At 37.3% G+C, this 22,849-nt stretch overlaps 1 protein-coding gene across 3 annotated transcripts in view; it reads right to left on the reverse strand.

Annotated features, from left to right (window-relative positions):
* RIC3 (RIC3 acetylcholine receptor chaperone) overlaps positions 1 to 22,849 on the reverse strand; it is a 56,140-nt gene that overhangs the window by 32,695 nt on the left and 596 nt on the right. The gene's annotated exons all lie outside the window — the stretch shown is intronic.

The following is a 22,849-nucleotide window of genomic DNA, read 5'->3' on the forward strand; positions in this document are numbered from 1 at the left end:
GGCTCTCGTTCTAACCTTCCTCCAAGCTCTTACCTCTTATCTCTGAATCCCATTAGTATATGTCTTTTGGTGTGTCTATCAACTCAAAGCTATGAAATGAAACCCTTTTTCACCTTTCAAAACCTGCTCTCCTCCTGTATTTCTTTTCTTTGTAGAGTCAATTAAGCTTTGGATCTATAACCCCTGCCACCTGTAACCAAAGGTATACTTGGGATGGTAGGCTAAGTTCAGAATGCTGAATCTGGAATAGATTTTTCCATAAAATTAACTGTTCTCAACAGGGAGTTAACCTGACCTCTTGGATCTTGGTACCACCATATTTCTTAAAACTGAATAGCCCAGGATGCCTAAAAAGTCAATGGCAAGCAAACACTTGGAGATGTCTGGTTGAAATGAATTTTTAAGAAAAAAAATTTAAAGAAAAGACCCCAAGTATACAAAAAAAAGAAAAACTATAGATGATAATACATGAGCACTTGTATGACTACCTACCACATGTTAACTGGAGCCCCTTGTGTCTCTTCCTTCCACCATCGCTGAGATAGCCACATCTCTGAATTTAGTTCTTATTATCAGAATGTATGCTTTTAGGCTTCACTATGCAAGTATACCCGGAGAAGGCAATGGCAACCCACTCCAGTACTCTTGCCTGGAGAATCCCAGGGACGGAGGAGCCTGGTGGGCTGCCGTCTATGGGGTCGCACAGAGTCGGACACGACTGAGTGACTTAGCAGCAGCAGCAGCAAGCATACATCCATGAACAATATACAGTATTGTCTGAGTATTCTAAAACTTTATATGATGAATGGATGGTGGTTGTATAACACTGTGAATGTACTTAATGCCTCTGAACAGTATACCTAATGGTTGAAATGATAAATGTCACGTATATTTTAACAATTAAAAAAACCTTTATATTACAGTATCACACTGTACTGATGTTTCTGTAACTCTCTTTTTTTGCTTTTTCTGGGTGAGGATTAATATTTTGACTTAGAAATGTAACCAGATTGATACACGTAGCTCTAGTTCATTCACTCAAACTGCTTTATAGCATCTCCATATATGTGTATATCACAATTTTCCACTATTATAAATGTTACAAAATATTAAACACTACTTTACAGCTACAATATAGAAGAATTTTTGGATTTTTAAAGATTTGTGGATTTAAAGATTTGTGTTGGTTTGCAATGTCATGTTAGTTTCAGATATACAGCACAGTGAATCAGTTTTATACGTGTGTATATACATATATATAAAAACACATATATACACACACACTTTCATATTTTTCCCTTATAGGTTATTAAAAAATATTGAGTATAGTTTCACGTGCTATACAGTAGGTCCTTGTTGGTTATTTTATATACAGTAGTGTGCATATATTAATCTCATATACATAGCAATATATACACAATGAAATATTACTTGGCCATAAAAATGAATGAAATAATGCCATTTATAGCAACACGGATAAACCTAGAGATTATCACACTAAGTGAAATAAGCTAGACAAAGACAAATATCATATGATATCAGTTATATATGGAATCTTTAAAAAAGATACAAATGAATTTATCTACAAAAGAGAAACTCAGACATAGAAAAATGTATGGTTACCAAAGGAGAAAGGGAGAAGGAGAGGGATAAATTAGGAAGCTGGGGCTTATGATTTTAAAAAAAAATGCTTTAAAACAAACAGAGAGATCAGAACATTAAAGATATTAGAACATTAAAATTGCAGACCTTCCAAAATAGAAAACAGCTGTGTTTCCTATCTCTATATGTACTTAAGTATTCTATAAAGTGGACTTGACTAAATCCCAATTGTTTATTGAAAGCTTTCCCCAAATTTAGGTTTATTTAATTATTAAAATTTCACTTAGCAAATCATTTAAGCTTGACTAAAAACTTAATGGATTTTACAGAGTGAAGCTCTACTTTCCCTTGTTAATAACCAGCCCCACTGCTAAAAACAAAAACAGAAACTCTAGCACTGTTAACAAAGAGCTTTCTGAAAGCAACATTAAACCATCTGCAGCATTTCATTCTCAGGCAAATAAATCAATAAAGAACTGGATGTGTTTATATTTCTGATTACCGCAATACAAGAAAGGGCTTAATGGCCAGTCCTTTAAGATATGAAAGCGTCTCCCTAAATACTGAGGACATTCTCGAGGCCATATTTAATTCAGCATTACTTAAGGTGGCGGCTCCAATAGCTGACTGTTTCTTTCTCACCAGTCTCCTCAGAGGGCCCATCTTGTCACATTCCCCTCCTACCTAACTCTACTTTGCTGACCACTGCCTTAATGTTTTCTGCCTGTTTAATCAGATTTTCTTCTTCATCTCTTACCAACCTCTCCATTCCTAATTCATACTACATATAACTAAAGGAGATACTTGTGGGTCTAAGCTGCTTAGCATAGGGTCTGGTCCACATACTCAATACATGTTAACTATTACTCTTTGTATCAGAGTAATCTTCCTGAAGCATAATTCTAACTAGTCTTGCCATATCTTTGATCAAAAGCTTTCAATGGTTCCCATTATCAACAAGAGACTGCATCATGCAGGAGGAGAAGGAGGGAAGTAAAATGAGTACCACCATTTCAGTCAGAGATTCTCACTGTGCATCCAACATTTGAGCAGAGGCTAAACCAACCTTTCTAGAGCCAATTTTCATCATCTGTAAAATGGCTATCATAAGACCTACTTCTTGGAGTTGTTACAAGGGTTACAGATTAAATAAGACAACATATACAAAGCACCCAGCACACACAGTAGGTATTTAACAAATTCTGATCTTCCCTCCTTACAACCTGAACTTCAAAACAACCAAATCCCATAATCTAGCTCAAAAGTACCTCTTCACACTTCTTTCCCATTACATACCCCTGATTCAGCCAAACGAGACTTCTCACCAAGCTCTGAGCCTTCCTTCTGATTTCTTGCCTCTTAGCCTTTGCTTATTCCAATGGTTTTGCTTCTCCCTCCAACTTCACATACCTAAATCCAACCTATTCTAAGCCCAGGCCAAATGCTGCCGTTGTCCCTGAAGCATTTTTTCTTATCATCTCCATTGCTAAGAATACACTGTCTGAACTTCTTTACTTACACTTTTAACACCTGGCCTTATTCAAGAGTTATATTGAAATTATGTGTCTTATAGCTCCTACTTGAATGGACTGGAACAGAAATGGGTAACAACTCCCACTAAGTACCATTTCTACTCAACTTTAGTTAGTGCTAACTGAAACCTACAAATCACATCTGAGAACAAGAAAAGATCTGGTGTTGCTACCAACTGGCCTGGCACTCACAGTTAGCTCTTGGTATTCTCTTAAATGTAGGCAATTTCAGACATCAACAGCAGACAAGGCCATGACGGATCAAGGCAAAAATAAATAAATAAATAACATTCTGCAATCTGTCTGAACACACACAAAACATGAACACTGCCCAAAGAAATATATACATATATATATATCAAACTAGATGATGAGTGATTGCTGCCACTTTGTTAATTATAGCTATAGCTTTTCTATAGACTGCTGTCTTTACATAAACTCTACTAAGACACCCAGTCACAGAATTTGCCCTACTTTCTGACAGCACCCAATCCATAGCAAAGACCCACGTCCTTGAACCTTCTTAAAAATCACCTAACACAAGCCTCAATCTCTATAGTAAGACTTTCCTAACACTCTTCTTGCTGAGATACTGCATGCTTCATCACGGTATACATCTTCCTTTGCTGAACAAGTAATAAATCCAATTTACTCAACTACAGGTGCACTCCTGGTGCCCTGGCTGGAGGATAAACTATGAACTTCTTGAATAAAAGTCTAGTATTTTCTTTATGCCTACAGGGCATGTTTTGGGTCTCACAAGCTGTACACTTTGTTGAGCTGATCTGAATGACTTATACTATGCCTGTTGGCCCTTTCTGGAATCTCAAGACCCAGCCCAGTCACTCTCAAGGCTAAACATTCACTTCATTATCCTGAGTGTTTTCAACTTCACAGTTTTGAGAAAAGAAAACAGCAGTCAGGGTGACTGATCAAGGTGCTCCACACCCACTTTTTTTTGAATTTAAAAAAGTGTCTAATTCACATGCATTCAGTCTCTCAAATTGTCTCCTCTCTTCTTTGCGTATGCTTTCAGAATAGATGTCTGATGTTTCCTTAGAAGAACAAATAAGTAAGGGACCAAAATAATTTGTATCAGGCACTTACAATTATGTGTATATGTCAATGTTATATATGTACATAACATATGTATACACAAGATTAAGAGTCAGTGAGTAGTCCTTCACTTGAGAACACGGGGACAAGAGGAGTCTGAAACAGAGAAACAGGGTTCCTGAGGAGGGGATGGTAAGGAACCTTGTTTATAGGCATTCAAAGTGAGATGCTCAATGGAAAATAGGCAGGCCGGGTCAGCAGGAGAGATACCAGGTGTGACATTACTCTTGAGCGCCACGGGCCCCATCCAGTGGAAATGAGGGCAGGACTCTCTTGAGGTCAACTCTAGCACAGACACAGCACTCTGTCATTGTGGAAGACTTCAAACACTCTGGCACCTGTGCAAAGTCTTAAGTCAGCTAACTGGGAACAACTGACAGATCCCTGACCTAGTATGCTGACATTTTCATGTTCCACAGGTATGTAAGATGAGTATGAGAATGGCTATTATGGCTAAAGAAACTGGTTGATGAAATGAAAGGAGAACCATAGGAAAAAGAGACCATGTCATCTTAGAATTTGTGGCAATAATGTAGGGGTTGTATGGTACAGGTTCTAGTAAGGCAGAATTGAGAAGTCCTAAAAATAAAGCCATGTAGTTCCATGGCAAGAAACTCTAAAAAGAAAGCTCTTGAAATGCACTTTTGCTTGGATATTTAGAAGAGCTACCAGTACATCAGATGTACTGGTAGCTCTTCTAAAAGAACAGACAGAAGATCAATAGAAGAACACACAAGAAATCAGAATGAAAGAGTAGCAAGACTTAGAAGAACCATACGAGGAGGCCAAGGTTCAAAATAAGTTTACAAAAAGGCTAGCAAAAGCAAAAGGGGTATTTTGAGAGTGAAAATACAAAATTTATGTGGCGTTTTGGATAGACATGTACACACTGCTATATTTAAAATGGATAATGAGGACTTAACCACATAGCACATATAACTCTGCTCAATGCTATGTGGCAGCCTAGATGGGGGTGGAATTTGGGGAATAATGGATGCCTCCAAACATACGGTTGAGTCCCTTCACTGTTCACCTGAAACTATCACAATATTGTTAGCTGGCTACATCCCAATGCAAAATAAAAAGATTAAAAAAAAACTACAAACAATAAATGCTGGAGAGGATGTGGAGAAAAGGAAATCTTACCACACAGTTAGTGGGAATATAAATTCATACAGCCACTATGGAGAATACCATGGAGATCTCTTAAAACACTAGGACTAAAACTACCATATGACTCAGCAATCCCACTACTGGGCATATACTCTGAGAAAACCGCAATTCAAAAAGATATATGTACCCCCAGTGTTCATTGCAGCACTATTTACAACAGCCAGGACATGGAAGCAACCTAGATGTCCACTGACAGATGAATGGATAAATAAGATGCGGTACATATATACAATGGAATATTATTCAGCCGTAAAAAGGAATGAATTTGAGTCAGTTGTAGTGAGGTAAATGAATCTAGAGCCTGTTATACAGAGTGAAATAAGTCAGAAAAAGAAAAACAAGTATCATATATTAATGTATATATATTTTATCTAGAAAAACAATATGGATGAACCTATTCACAGGGAAGAAATGGAGATGCAGACATGGAGAATGGACTTATGGACACAGTAGGGGAAGGAGAGGGTAGGACCAACTGAGAAGGCAGCACTGACACATACACACTTCCATGTGTGAAATACATAACCAGCGGGAAACCGCTGCGTAACACAGGGAGCCCAGCCCATACAAACAAAACTGACCCACCTTGTTGTATGGCAGAAACCGACACAACATTGTAAAGCAATTATCCTCCAATAAAAAAGGAAAAAGAAAATGCAAAGTTACCTGATAATAAAATGTAAGGCTGAGAAAGCAGAACTTGTCAACCTCTATTTTACTTCCATATTCTCTATCAAAGGATATGAATTTGGGGTTAAATGGAAGAGAATTAACAATTATAGAGGGGAAAAAATGTCCCAGATGGGTGAGGCAAATAAGTTCAAGCCATTCACTAATTAACAGGAAGACTGGTAAAACTTGCAAATAAGGTCACTGAACTAAAGAAAATGTTAGAAATTAAACTGATAAAGATTTTGAACGAATGGTAATAGATAACTATTGTTCCAGTTTGCAAAAAGCAAAAGGTGGACAGTGGACTTTTCAATTAATAGAAAAGTGAACATATTGTATAGCTCTTGGGCTCAATTCTAAAAATGATTCTTCCCTTTTTTATGGAGTGGACATGAGAGGGAAGAAACTTTTTTTCTGGTTGTAAAAGAAATGCATACCTATGGAAAACTGAGAAAATACAGAAAAGTATAAATAATGACCACCTATAATTCCTAAAATAACCAGTGTTAAAATGTTGATTTGCTTCTTTCTTGTGACTATGCATAGTGAACACAACTTTACTTTTTATTTATAGCATACAATTTTTGCATATCATTTAGAACTTGTCATGAGGAGAAGAAAGAAAAAAGGAGAATGAAAATGTACTAAAAGAAATTATGGCTGAAAACTTCCCAAATCTAAAGAAGGAAACAGATATCCAGGTACAGGAAACACAGAAGGTCCCAAACAAGGTAAACCCAAACAGATCTACAGCAAGACATATAATAATAAAAATTTCAAAAGTTAAAAATAGGATTCTAAAGGTAGCAAGAGAAAAACAAGGAGTTAATTACAAGGGAACTCCCATACAGCTATCAGCTTATTTCTCTTCAGAACTGTTGCAGGCCAGAAAGGAATGGCAAGATATATTCAAAGTTCTGAATGGGAAAAATCTGCAAACTAGGATACTCTACCAAGCAAGATTATCATTTAGAATCGGACAAAGAATTTCTCAGATAAGCAAAAACTAAAAAGAACACAGCAATACCAAACCTATTCTAAAGGAAATATTGAAAGATCTTCTCTAAATAGAAATGAAGTTATAAATATATAGGAAAGACAAAAATCACCTAAATCACTTATTTAGATCATTTGGAAAGCAAATCACCTAAATAACCCAGTACAAGGGGAACTCCATGGTGGCCCAGTGGTTAGGACTTCATGCTTCCACCACCTGGGACCTGGGCTTGATTCATGTTTGGGGAACTAAGGTCCTGCAAGCCATGCAGTATGGTCAAAAATTTTAATTAAAAAACTTCAATATTACAATTTAAAACATAGATAAATAAGGCCAGTGTACAGATTTTTAAAAATTCAAAATTTCTGTGAAAGTGATGATAACCACAATGAAGAACAAAAGGACGAACAAGAAGATGTACAAGAAGATATGAAAAGCATAAAATGAGAGGGGAGAGTAAGAAAATGTAGATTTTTTTTTCATTTCCTAGAGTGTGTCTGAGCCTATATGACCAGTCTAAAGCACACAGATAAAGGATGGAATTAACATACTTGAAAAACAGAGTAACTACAAAAACATAACACATTCACAAAAACAAAAAAACAAAAAAAAGAGAGAGAGAACTGAAGTATGATGCAAAAGAAAATCAAACCACAAAAGGAAAGAGAAAGAATAAATATAAAATCAACAGGAAAATACAGTTTAAAATGCAATAAATTCATATTTATCAGTAATCACCTTAAATGTCAATGAACTAAATGCTCCAATCAAAAGACACAGAGTAGAAGACTGGGTTAAAAAAAAACAACGGCTACAACATGCTGCCTATAAGAGACCCACTTTAGGGCAAAGGACACAGACAAAATGAAAGTGAGGGGACACAAAAGACATTTCATTCAAACAGAAATGAGAAGAAAGTGGGAGTTAAACTACTCATATCAGACAAAACAGACTTTAAAACAAAGGCCACAGAGGAATATAAAGGACATTATATGATAATAAAAGGATCAATACAAAAAGAGGACTTTACACTTGTCAACATATATGCACCAAATACATAAAACAAATTCTAACAGACATAAAGGGAGAAAATAACAGGAATACAATAATAGTAGGAGATTTTAAAACACAACTCACATCAATGGATAGATCTTCTAGACAAAAAACTCAATAATGCAACAGAGATCCTAGATTATACAATAGAGCAGTTAGACTTAGTTGAAATTTCCAAAACATTATATCCAAAACACCAGAATACATATTTTTTCCAAGTGCACATGGAACATTCACTAGGACTGACCACACAGTAGGGCACAAAACAAGCCTCAACAAAGAGTACAGAAATTATCTTAAGCATCTTTTCCAACCATAATGTCATGAAACTAGAAAGCAACCACAGAAAAGAGAAATGAGAAAATAAACAATCACACAGAGACTAAAAACAAGCTACTAAAAACCCAATGGCCAATAATAAAACCAAAGAGGAAATTTAAAAATATCTTGACAAATGACAATGAAAACACAACCATACAAAATCTGTGGGATGCAGCAAAAGCAGTTCTTAGAGGAACGTCATAGTGATAATCAGGAAATTCACAGTGATACAGGCCTTCCTCAAGAAACAAAAAAGTCTCAAATAAACAACCTAACCTTTCACTTAAGAGAATCAGAAAAAGAACAAACAAAATCTAAAGTCAGTAAAAGAAAGAAATAAAGATCAGAGAGGAAATAAAGTAGGGATTAAAAAGTTGAAAGAAAAAAAATCGATAAAACCAAGAGCGTGTTCTTTGAAAGGATAAACATGACTGACAAACCTCTGACCAGGTTCACTAAGAATAAAATAAGAAATAAGGAGACTTAACAAATAACACTGCAGAAATACAAAAAACCTTAGGAGACTACTTTGAAAAATTACATGCCAACAAATTTGACAACCTTGGAAAAATAGGTAAGTTTCTGGAAATAAACAGCTCACCAAAATTGAATCAAGAAGAAATAGACAATTTGAGCCGACTGATCACTAGAAGTAAAATAGAATCTTTAAAAGCTCTGTACAAAACAAAAGTCTGGGACCAAATGGCTTCACAGGCAAATTCTACCAAACATATGAATAAGAACTTACATCGATCCTTCTCAAACTCTTTTAAAAAACTGAAGAGGAAGGAACACTCCCAAAGATATTCTAGTCTATGAAGCCACTATCATCACCCTTATACCAAAACCACACAAAGACATCACCAAAAAAGAAAATTATAGGCCAATATCTTTGATGAATATAGATGCAAAAGTTCAACAAAATATTAGCAAACCAAATTCAACAACATATAAAAAAGATCATACACCACAACCAAGTGGGATTCATCCCAAGTTCACAAGGATGGTTCAATATACACAAATCAATGTGATACAGCAAATAAATATGAGAAGACAAAAACCACATGATCATCTCAACAGATGCAGAAAAAGCATTTCACAAAATTTAACATCCGTTCATGATAAGAAAAAAAAAAAAAAAAAAAAAAAACACCTCTTACCAAAGTGGGTACAGAGGGAACATATCTCAACATACTGAAAGTTACTTATGATAAACCCACAGCCAGTACAACGCTCAGTGGTGAAAAGCTGAAAGCCTTCCCACTAAAATCCAGAACAACACGAGGATGTCCACTTTCACCTCTTCTATTCAACACAGCATTGGAAGTCCTAGCTACGGCAATCAGACAAGAAATAAAAGGTACTCAAATGAAGGGAAGAGGTAAAATTGTCATTATATGCAGATGTCAAGGTATTACATATATTAATAGAAAACCCTAAAGACTCCATACAGTTTGAGAAACCTGTATGCAGGTCAGGAAGCAACAGTTAGAACTGGACATGGAACAACAGACTGGTTCCAAATAGGAAAAGGAGTACGCCAAGGCTGTATATTGTCACCCTACTTATTTAACTTATATGCAGAGTATGCTGGGCTGGAAGAAGCCCAAGCTGGAATCAAGATTGCTGGGAGAAATATCAATAACCTCAGATATGCAGATGACACCACCCTTATGGCAGAAAGGGAAGAGGAACTAAAAAGCCTCTTGATGAAAGTGAAAGAGGAGAGTGAAAAAGTTGGTTTAAAGCTCAACATTCAGAAAACTAAGATCATGGCATCTGGTCCCATCACCTCATGGGAAACAGATGGGGAGACAGTGGAAACAGTGACAGACTTTATTTTTTTGGGCTCCAAAATCACTGCAGATGGTGACTGCAGCCATGAAATTAAAAGACGCTTACTCCTTGGAAGTTATGACCAACCTAGATAGCACATTAAAAAGCAGAGACATTACTTTGCCAACAAAGGTCCGTCTGGTCAAGGCTATGGTTTTTCCAGTGGTCATGTATGGATGTGAGAGTTGGACTGTGAAGAAAACTGAGCACCGAAGAATTGATGCTTTTGAACTATGGTGTTGGAGAAGACTCTTGAGAGTCCCTTGGACTGCAAGGAGATACAACCAGTCCATCCTGAAGAAGATAAGTCTTGGGTGTTCATTGGAAGGACTGATGCTGAAGCTGAAACTCCAATACTTTGGCCACCTCATGTGAAGAGCTGACTCGTTGGAAAAGACCCTGATGCTGGGAGGGATTGGAGGCAGGAGGAGAAGGGGACGACAGAGGATGAGATGGCTGGATGGCATCACCGACTCGATGGGCATGAGTTTGAATAAACTCCGGGAGTTTGTGATGGACAGGGAGGCCTGGCATGCTGCGATTCATGGGGTCACAAAGAGTCGGACACGACTGAGCAACTGAACTGAACCGAACTGAAAGACTCCATACGTATAAAACTAGAACTGAGAAATTCAGCAAGGTAGCAGGACATAAGATTAACATGCAGAAATCAGATTTCAACAATGAAATATCAGAAAGGGAATGTAAAAAAAAAAAAGCCAATAACTTTCAAAATTGCACTCCCCAAAATAAAATACCTAGGAATAAATCTGAGGAAGGAGGTGAAAGATTTACACACTAAGAACTATAAAACATTAATAAAGGAAATTGAAGCTGACTCAAAGAAATAGAAAGATATCCCATGCTCTTGAATTGGAAGAATATTGTTAAAATGGCCATACTACCCAAAGCAACCTATAGATTTAATGTTATTCCTATCAAAGTGACATTTTTCACAGAACTAGAACAAATAATTCTAAGATTTATTTAGAACCATAAAAGACCCAGAATTCCCAATGCATTCTTGAGGGAGAAGAACAAAATAGAAGGCATAACTCTCCCAGACTTCTGACAACACTACAAAGCTACAGTAATCAAAAAATCATAGTATTAGCACAAAAACAGACACATTAATCAATGGAACAGAAGAGAGAGCCCAGAAAGAAACTCCTACATGTATGGTCAATTAATCCTCAACAAAGGAGGCAAGAATAACGGGGGAAACACTGTTTCTTCAGCAAGTGGTGTTGGGAAAACTGGACAGGCACATGTAAATCAATGAAGTTAGAACACATTCTCTTACCATACACAAAAATTAACTCAAAATGGCTGAAATACTTAAACATAAGACATGACACCACAAAACTCCTAAAGAGATGATAGGCAAAACACTCTCTGACATAAGTTGTATCAATGTTTCCTTAGGCCAGTCTGCTGACCTAAGGCAATAGCTGCTGCTGCTGCTACTAAGATCACTTCAGTCGTGTCCGACTCTGTGCAACCCCATGGACTGTAGCCTACCAGGCTCCTCCGTCCATGGGATTTTCCAGGCAAGAGTACTGGAGTGGGTTGCCACTGCCTTCTCTGCAAGACAATAGAAATAAAAACAAAAATAAACCAATGAGATCTAATCAAACTTATAAGCTTTTCATAGCAAAAGAAACCATAAATAAAACAAAAAGACAACCTACAGAATGGGAGAAGATATTGAAATATAGAAACCCCACTTCTGGGCATATATCCTGACAAAACTCTAATCCAAAAAGATACATGAACCCTATGTTCACAGCAGCCCTATTCACAACAGCCAAGACAAGGAAGCAACCCCAGCGCCCACTGATAGATTAACAGATGAAGATGGGGTCCACACACACAATGCAACATCACTCAGCCACTAGAAAGAGTGAAATGATGCCACTTGTAGCAACGTGGGTGGACCTACAGATTATCATACTAAGTGAATTCAGAAAGGGAAAGACAAATACCATATGATGTCACTTATACGTAGAATCTAAAATATGATACAAATGAACCTATCTACAAAAAAACAGACTCACAGACACAGAGAACAGAGTTGTGGTTACCAAGGGGGAGGGTTGGGGGAAGGATGGAGTGGGAGGCTGGGGTTCGCAGATGCAAACTATTACACATGGAACAGATAAACAAGGTCCTACTTTATAACACACAGACCTATATTCAATATACAATGATAAACTGAAAAGGAAAAGAATATTTAAAAATGTATATACAGGTATAACTGAATCACTTTGAAAAGCAGGAATTAATGCAATATTGTAAATCAACTATACTTCAATTAAAATAGTCTCAAAAATAGGTGCACAGTATCAGATTCAAATTTAGGTATAACTAATTCTGTATTTGTATTGTCCACCCTGTTTATAAATCAATACCACTGCTTTAGTGATTCCAGAGAAATCGATATTTTCTCCCCTTTGATTTCAAAGAAAAACAAACCTGGCCACAAAAAAAAAAATACTTCATGAATATAACTTACTGGAATCCTAACAGTCTATCATATGCATGCACAATATGAGATGCAGCCATAAATAATAATAAATGGGAACCCACTCAAGTATTCTTGCCTGGGAAATCCCGTGGACAGATGAACCTGGCAGACTACAGTCCATTGGGTTGCAAAAGAACTGGACACGACTTAGCAACTAAACAACAATAATGGTTTATAAATGTTAATAGAGGAAACCACGATCCTTGGGAGCCAATATTCATTAATTTGTTTAATTCTCTAATTCTTTAATTTATTGATTAAATTCTTTAATGATTTTCTACTGTGTGTGGGCCTGATCTAAAGCTGGAGATACTGCAGTGAACAAAACAGAAATCCTGACCCTCATGGAGCCTCCTATCTCAACCAGAAAAGAGATGATACACGAGGTAATGATAAATACTAAGAGAAAAAATGAAGCAGGTAAAGGGGATAGGAGGTGTTGGGGGAAAGTAAAGATTTAGCAAAAGTATCCAGAGAAGGCTTGGGAGATGTCTTTTAAGTTAAGACATAAAGAAGATAAAGGAAATGCACATAGCTGTCTAAGGAAGAGCATTTCAGGCAGAAGAAACAAATGCAAAGGCCCTGAGGTGAGAGCGCACCTGGAATGTTCAAACCATAGTGAGGAGGACACCAGTGTGGTCAGAGCAGAAGGAGAAAGCCGGCAATGTAGAAGGAAACAGAAGAGGATTAAGTAGGCCTTGTAGGTCGGATACAGACTGCCTTTTCATCTGTTTGAGTCAGGAAGCCACTGGAGGGTTCTGTGGAGGGAGACTTAAGCTTTAACAGGATTAGTATGGATTCTATGTTGAGAATACAAAGAAGGGGGAAGAAAGGAAGCATGCAGAACATAATGCTATACTGGACAGAATAAGATGGAGTAAAGCAATCAAACCAACTGGTTGAATGATTGTACACAAATGGGTTTCAATGAACAGAATGAGGTGACCTTAAGAACAGCTTCAAAAGACTGACAGATTTTTTTAGATAATGTGAATGATCAAGAAGATATGCTAATCACAATCAAGGGAATTCATGAAAAAAAAATGAGGCAGTGAGAGAAATTTGAATACTGATTTCATGACATTAAGGAATTACTCACTTTCAGGTGTGATAATGATATTGTGCCTATATTTTTAAAATAAATTTTGTTTTCTTATGCTTTAGAGATGTATACAAAAATACTTAAGGATGAAATGAAATCCCAGTGTCTGGGATTTGCTATTTGCATAGGGGGGAAAGTAAGTAGGGATATCCATGATACAACATGATCGTTGTTGAAGCAGGAGGACGTGGATTCCTCTTATTATACTACTCTATTTACTTTTTCTTATGTTTGAAAATGTCTTTGACAAAAAAAGGTTTTTTAAAAATCAAGAATGATATATAGCTGAGATGGTAAAAAAACAAATACAATGAATGAAACAATAAATGTTCTGAAGAAATGTCAAGAGGCTAGAATTCTGGATCAAATTGAGACAAAATGCAACAAGGAAGGCTATATCGCTCTATTTTGGCTCCAAAACACCAAGAGAATGTACAAAATGGACAAACCTATAGGAGTACCTCCTTTTAAAAAAAAAGAAAACTTAAAATTCTAATACACAGCAAAATCAGCAAGTAAAATACCCACAATCTAAAGCAACCCCCAGGATGTATTAACAGAAGTAAAGAATTTTAAAAGGGGGGATATGCGTTTAGTCACTAAGTCAAGTGCAGCTCTTTGCAACCCCATGGACTGTAGTCTGCCAGGATCCTCTGCTCATGGGATTCTCCAGGCAAGAATACTGGAGCATGTTGCCATTTGCTCCTGCTCCAGTATCTATCCCTGGGTCAGGAAGTGAGTCTCCTGCACTGGCAGGCGGATTCTTAACTGCTGAGCCACCAGGGAACCCCCTAAAAAGGGGTATGGGGCATGCAATAGGCTGCTCTTCCATGAGCTACCCGGCTTACACTTGCTATTGTTTGCCATACTTAGATACTTGAAACTATGTCACATGAGGAATGGATATGGGACCTAGGGATGTCACGTAAGAAAAAAGATGGAAAAAGGCGATGTGATACTAGTCTACAAATTTCTGAACTCGTTGCCTTTCCCCTTTAATCTATTTTGCTTCATTACTATTTTGGTAAAGGGTGTCACCATCTATATAGTCACCTAAGCCAATAAGCTGAGAAAAATTCAAGATGCCTCCCTCTGTCTCAAATTCCACTTCTAGATAAAAATGTCTCTTAAAATTGTTCCTGTCCCTCCTGTTCAATGTGGACACTTCCCCTGCTCCATTTACTCCTCCTTCCTCCAGTATCCCTATTTCCCTCTGGGAACCACTCCCAACTACACAGTGGGTCAGCATATTCTTTCTACCCAGAGCACTGCAAATAACTTTACTCAAGTCAATAAAATGGATGGATATGTTAGCTGGAACTACTGGGAAAGAACTGGGGGTGGGGGGATAAAAGTGAGATGGGGGAGAAGGAAGAGTTCAAAAGAAAAGAAACATTCTTTCTCTGCACTATTAAATGTGAGGTGATATCTGGAACTGTTGCAACTATTGTTGCTACCCTGAGAGACAGAGCCAACATGAGAAGAAATCCAGAAGTAAAAAGAACAAAGAAAATCAAGACAGAAGTCCTGATGGGGTTGTGAATCTCTGGATCAAACCAACAGGAGGCCAATTTTAACACAAAGTCCTTTCATGTGCACTAGTCAACACATCCTCCTTTCAACTTGACAACTCAGCTGAATTTTCTGTTACTTATCAAGAGAATCCTAAACTGAAGAGTCCAAAGACACTGGCTTAATGATGTTCATGATGTCTCAAATGGACTACTGCAACATTATTTTCCCTGAAGAAACCCTCACTGATACAGCTTCTACACTGTTGTCAAGATGTCCTTTCAGATTTAAGTTTCTCTTCTATTAACAAACTCACAATGGCCTCACCTATCTTTAGAACAATATCCAAACTCCTTAAGTATGGCATGAAAAAAAATCTTTACAATTTGGCACCTAGTCTCATCTCTTACAACTCTAAAGCTATTTCAAAGCTCTGGGTGTTGATTTTGCTGTGTTCCCTCTGCCTGAAATATTCTTCTTAATCTGGCTAATAAAAACATGTTAGAATTACCTCCTCAATTTAGTAAAAAAAAAAAAAAAAAAGCAAGGTTTTAACATCCAAAAATCAATTATGTAATGTATCATATCCATAGAATGAAGGACAAAAACCCCATGGTTACTTGACAGACAGAAAAGGCACTTGACAAAATTCAATTCAATCCCTTCATAATAAAAATACTCAACAGACCCCCTTTTAAAAATTCTTTAGTTCTATTAATGCATCCATAGCTAGCAGTATCCTTAATGGTATGAAAGCTTTCTTAAGATTAGGAACAATCAAGAATGTTCACTCTTCACTATTTCTATTTGACACTGTACTAGAGGTTCTAGACCCAGAGAAGGCAATGGCAACCCACTCTAGTACTCTTGCCTGGAAAATCCCATGGACATGGACAAAGGAGCCTGGTAGGCTACAGTCCATGGGGTCACAAAGAGTCGGGACACGACTGAGCGACTTCACTGTCACTTTTCACTTTCATGCATTGGAGAAGGAAATGGCAACCCACTCCAGCATTCTTGCCTGGAGAATCCCAGGGACAGAGGAGCCTGGTGGGCTGCCATCTATGGGATCTCACAGAGTTGGACACGACTGACGTGACTTAGCAGCAGCAGAGGTTGTAGCCCAGGCAGTTAGGCAAGAAAAAGAAAAGGCCTGTAGGTAAGAAAGAAAGAAGTAACGCGATCTCTGTTTGTAGACAACATGATCATTTACCACAGCCAATAAACAATTCAGCAAGTCTACAGAATACAGTATTAATACACAAAGACTGTATTTCTAAAACTGAGTAATGAATAATCTTAAAATTAATAAAATAATTCAATTTACAATAACATCAAAAAGAATAAAATACTTAGGGATATATTTAACAAAAAGAATTCTTGTACACTGAAAACTACTGAAAGTCGTTCAGTCGTGTCCGACTCTCTGCGACCCCACAGACTATATAGTCCATGGAATTCTCTAGGTCAGAATACTGGAATGGGTAGCCTTTCCCTCTTCCAGGGGATCTTCCCAACCCACGGATTGAACCCAGGTCTCCCAAATTGCAGGCGGTTTCTTTACCAGCTGAGCCACAAGGGAAGCCCAAGAGTACTGAAATGGGTAGCCTATCCCTTCTCCAGCAGATCTTCCCAATCCAGGAATCAAACCGGGGTCTCTTCATTGCAGGTGGATTTCTTTACCAACTGAGTTATCAGGGAAGCCTGAAATCAATTAAAGACCTAAATAAATTTTTAAAAATCCTATTCATAGATTAAAAGACTTATTAAGATGGCAATACTCTTCAAAATGATTTAGATTCCACACAATCAAAATCCCAGCTGGTTTTTGCAGAAATTGACAAGCTAATCCTAAAATGTGTATGGAAATCCTGAGCCACAGCACTCAGAAATCAATCTTGATAATAAAAGAACACAGTTTGGAGAGTTAACAATTCATGATCTCAAATTTTAACTACAAAGCTTCAGTAATCAAGGCAGTGTGGTACTGACATAAGGACAGGTATATATTCTATATCTGATGCTTATCAATGGAACAGAATTGAGAGTCCAGAAATAAGCTCTCACACTTAGTCAACTGAATTTCAACAAGGATGTTAAAAAAAATTCAATGTAACCAGAATAGTCTTTTCAAAAAATAATGCTGGGATAACTGTATATCCATATGAAGTTGGACTTCTCCTCATATCAAAAGCAAAAATTAACTCAAAATGGATCAAAGGATTAAATATGAGTAAATACTATCAAACTTGAAGACATGGGCATAAATCTTCATAACCTCGGATCTGGCAATTATTTTTTTAGATCTGACACCAAAAGCAGAAGAGGAGAAGGTAAATAAGTTAGACTTCATCAAAATTAACTTTTCTTAAGAGGACACCATCAAGAAAGTGAAGAGTTGAAGAAAATATTTGCAAATCACATATCTGATAATGAACTTGTACCTAAAATACATAAGAAATTCTTATAATTCAACAATAAAGAAACCCAATTTAACAATGGGCAAAAGTCTGAACAGACATTTCTCCAAGTTGTTACACAAACAGCCTATAAACACATGAAAATATATTAAAGTTGTTAGTCATCATGGAAATACAAAAACAAAAACAAAAACAACCCACAATAAGATAGCACTTCACACCTGTTAGGATGGCTATAAGAAAAAGGCTGGCAATAACAAATGTCGGAGAGTATGTGGAGAAATTGGAATCCTCACACATTAACGGTGGGAATGTAAAATGATGCAGACACTTTGGAAAACAATCTAGCAGTTCCTCAAAACTGCTCACAGAGTAATAATATGAGCGAAATTCCACTCTTAGTTCCAGCCACACTAAAATGTTCACATTTCCCAAATGCATATATTCAAGAGAAATGAAAGCATATATCCACACAAAAATGTGTACACAGATGTTAACAGCGGCATTACTCATAATTATCAAAACCCCAAATGCCCAACTAATAAATGAATAAAATGTAGATGGAATATTCCACATAATGGAATACTATTCAGCCATGAAAAGTAATGAAGCACTGAAACATGCTACAACATGGATGAAACTTAAAATCATGCTATGTGAAGGAAACCAGTCACAAAAGATCACACATTGTATGATTCTATTTACATGAAATCCCCATAGCAGGCAAATCTATAGACAGAAGATTAATGGTTGCCTAGGAAGCTCCAATACTTTGGCCACCTGATGCAAAGAATTGACTCATTAGAAAAGACCCTGATGCTGGGAAAGACTGAAGGCAGGAGGAGGAGGGGACGAGAGAGGATGAGATGGTTGGATAGCATCACCGACTTGATGGATATGGCTTTGAGCAAACTCAGGGAGACTGTTCTGAATGAAGGACAGGGAAGCCTGGTGTGGTTCATGGGATCACAAAGAGCCAGGCACAACTGAATGACTCAACCGAACTGAAGGCTGAAGGGGCTAGCGGTGGGGCTAAAGATGGTTTGGGGGAGGCGGGAATGATAAAGTGTTCTAAAATTGATGGCGGTGATGATTGCACAACTCTGTGACCATGCTAAATACCAGTCACAAACTTTTTTTTTGCTTACTTTTTTACTGATGTATAGTTGATTTACAATATTATTTCAGATGTACAGCACAATGATTCCACATTTTGCAGATTATACTCCATTATAGGTTTTTTACAAGATATTGGCTATAATTCTCTGTGCTATATATCCTTGTTGCTTATCTATTTTATATTTAATACATAGTAGTTTTCATCTGTTAATCTCATACCCTTAATTTACCCCTCCCCCCTTTCCTCTCCTGTTTGGTAACCACAAGTTTATTTTCTATATCTGTGGTTCTGTTTCTGTTTTGCACACACACTCGTGTTATTTTTTAGATTTCACATATAAGTGATATCACATAGTATTTGTCTCTGACTTTTTTCACTAAGCGTAATATTCTTAGGTCCATTCATATTGCTGCAAATGGCTACTGCTTTTTCTAAAATTTATTTTTAATTGGAGCATAACTGCTTTACAATATTGTGTTGGTTTTTGCCATATGCCAACATGAATCAGTCATAGGTATACATATGTCCCTTTCCTCTTAAACCTTCCTCCCACCTCTCACTCATCCCACCTCTCTAGGTTGTCACAGAGCACGGGGTTGAGTTCCCTGTGTCATACGTAAATTTCCACTTGCTATCTATTTTACATATGGCAGCGTACATATGTTTGCATGCTATTCTCTCAATGTGTCCACCCTCTCCTTCCCCTATTGTGTTTACAAGTCTGTTCTCTATGTCTGTGCCTCCAATGATGCTCTGCAAATAGGTTCATCAGTACGATCTTCTAGATTCTATATATATTCTCTTTTTGACTTACTTCACTCTGTATAATAGGCTCTAGGTTCATGCACCTCATGAGAACTGAGTCAACTGTGTGTCCTTTTATGGCTGAGTAATATTCCATTGTGTATGTGTACCACAGCTTCTTTACCCAAGCATATGTTGATGGACATCTAGGTTGCTTCCATGTCCTAGCGATTATAAATAGTGCTACAATAAACACTGAGGTACATGTGTCTTTTCAACTATGATTTCCTCAGGGTATACACCCAGTAGTGGGATTTTGGGTCATACGGTAGTTTCTTTTTTAATGTGGTACGCATATGTTTAGTTTTATTAAAATGCATTTATCAAATTGTTTTCCAACGTGGTTGTACCACTCTACATCATTACAAGCAATATGCGAGTTTCAGTTGCTTTGCATCCTCATCAGCACTTGGTATGGTCAGTGCATATGGTAGTTTTATTCCTAGTTTTTAAAGGAACCGCTATACTGTTTTCCATAATGACTGTATCAGTTTACCCTCCCACTAACAGTGCCTCTCCAGCATTTCTCCACAGCCTCTCCAGCATTTATTGTTTGCAGATTTTTTGATGATGGACATTCTGACCAGAACTGACTCATTGGAAAAGACCCCGATGCTGGGAAAGAGTGAAGGCAGGAGGAGTAGGGGACGACAAAGGATGAGATGGCTGGATGGCATCACCGACTCGATGGACATGGGTTTGAGCAAGCTCCGGGAGTTGGTGATGGACGGAGAATCCTGGAGTGCTGCAGTCCATGGGGTTGCAGAGTCAGACACGACTGAGTGACTGAACTGAACTGATTCTGACGAGTGTGAGTTGATACCTCATTGTAGTTTTGATCTGAATTTCTCTAATAATAAGCGAGGTTGAGTATCTTTTGATGCAGTCACACAGTTTAAACACATGAACTGCATGGTATGTGAATTATATCTCAGGAAAGCTATTACCAAAAAAAAAGAAAAGGTTCTTCTCTTCCATAACACTTTTCTTGAGACACCAATAAAACCAACCATTCTAACATGTGTCTCCTCCTTTCCCTGCAAGGATTTGAGTACCTGCAATTGATACTTTTTTGCACTTCTTCAATGTTTTTTCCCCTATACTAAACTGTGAGTTCCTCAAGGCAGGGATTTGGCTTTTTTTTTTTTTTTTTTTAAGAATTAAACAGTATTTATAAACTGTGTGCAAGTTATGTTAAAGGGTACATTATTAATATTTGCTAAAGACTATCTTAATGGCTGTCATGTGGAAAAGGGACAATGCTCATTTTATATATGCGAATGGGCAGAGATGGAAGCTATAATGACACAATTTTAAGACACGGATGACATGAATTTTCAAATAATCAGGGTTATCCCTTTCTGCAGAGCAGGGGTTTCTGGATTCTGTGGTTTCTCTGAGTTGATACTCAAATTCTTGATGTATGTACAAAAAGTATGGGCATTTTTCCTGGGGGAAAAATCCATAATTTTCATTAGATTCTTAGAGAGATAATGGTTAGAGGTTATAATGGATAACCCAATGGTGGTTAGGAATCACCATTTTTAAAATGTCAGTGTACCAAGACAAGGATTTTAGTTAGCAAATTTCAGTTACTGGAATACATCAGTTAAGGTAGGCTTTTACATAGATTATGGTGGCTCAAACAGTAATGAATCTGCTGCAATGTAGAAGACCTGGATTCGATCCCTGGGTGGGGAAGATCCCCTGGAGAAGGGAATGGTCACCCACTCCAGTACTTTTGACTGGAGAATTTCATGGGCAGAGGGGCTATCTGCAGGCTGCAGTCCATGGGGTTGCAAAGAATTGGACACAACTGAAAAACTAACACTAACTTACTTTTACCTAGATTATACTACTTTGGTAATGAATGCAAAAAGAGCATTTTATTCATTTAAAAATACTGACGGTCCAGTATATGCCAACTGCTAAAGAAATGGCTTACACTCTACAAAGCAGAGACAAAAAAAAAAAAAAAACCAACCAGTAAAATATATAAGAAAATGTCATTTGATACAATAACGCCTTCAATCGAAAAAATAAAACATGGTGGAATAGGAAATTATGAGAGTGTAAAGAGTGACTTTAGTTAGAGTCATCAGGGGAAGTCTTTGAGGAGATTACATTTAAGCTGAGCAATGAGAAGGGCGCCGAGGAACTAACACTTCAGGAATGAAGAGAACAGAAACTGCAAAGTTTCTAAGGTTAAGAACACTATTATTACTTGAGTTCTTAGGAGAAAAGGCCATCTCTGATCATCTCTCTATACAACATTTAGAAGAGTATCTCCCACCTGCATTGAAGAGAACTTATTCAAGACAATTCAGCATGATGAAAATTTAACATGATAAGACACTATTGTAAACGAATCTTTAACTGCTTAGGGTCATCGTGAATTTACTCTTCATCATCATCAGACAAAGTGAGTAAAACCTTTAGGGTTTTGTAATCAGAGAAAAGAAAAAAGAAAAAGAAAACTCAACAAATGAGGTAGTTTGCTTTTTTTTTTTCCAAGAAGTTTCTCCCAGGGAGATAGTTTTACAAACATAAAGACTATCAAGCAAAGTCTATGAAAAGAATTCTGGGTTGGATCTGCCCTTCACCCTTAGAGCTTGGTGTTTTGCATTTCTTGTATTTATAATCTATGATGTACAAGAGGGTGGAGTTACAGTCAATGTGCACAAATCAGAGGGAAATAAGTTTGAGTTCAAGGAGCTGTCCAACATCAACAGGTTGAATACTAGTGGAAGCAGGAAAACTGTAAAACCGTGTCTCAAAGATGTTATACAGACAATTTCCAGAAGAAAGTTACCAGAACTTCACAGTCTACAGAGAACTGTGCTAGTTCCTTCTCCCAGTCTTTGGCATTCCTGCCCTGTTACATTTACCCATTATGCAAACGCCCCAGAATGCAAACCACAGGGTGGATTTTTAACCACCACATACATCATGCCAGTAACAAAGGATTAACAAATACTTGTTCAGGTAACGGGACGCATAACCATGTTCATCTCAGTAACTGAAATTCGGATGATTAAAGTCTTCAGATTATATTTACAAAG

This window comes from Muntiacus reevesi, chromosome 9 (genome assembly GCF_963930625.1).
Source record: "Muntiacus reevesi chromosome 9, mMunRee1.1, whole genome shotgun sequence".
Lineage (NCBI taxonomy): Eukaryota > Metazoa > Chordata > Mammalia > Artiodactyla > Cervidae > Muntiacus > Muntiacus reevesi.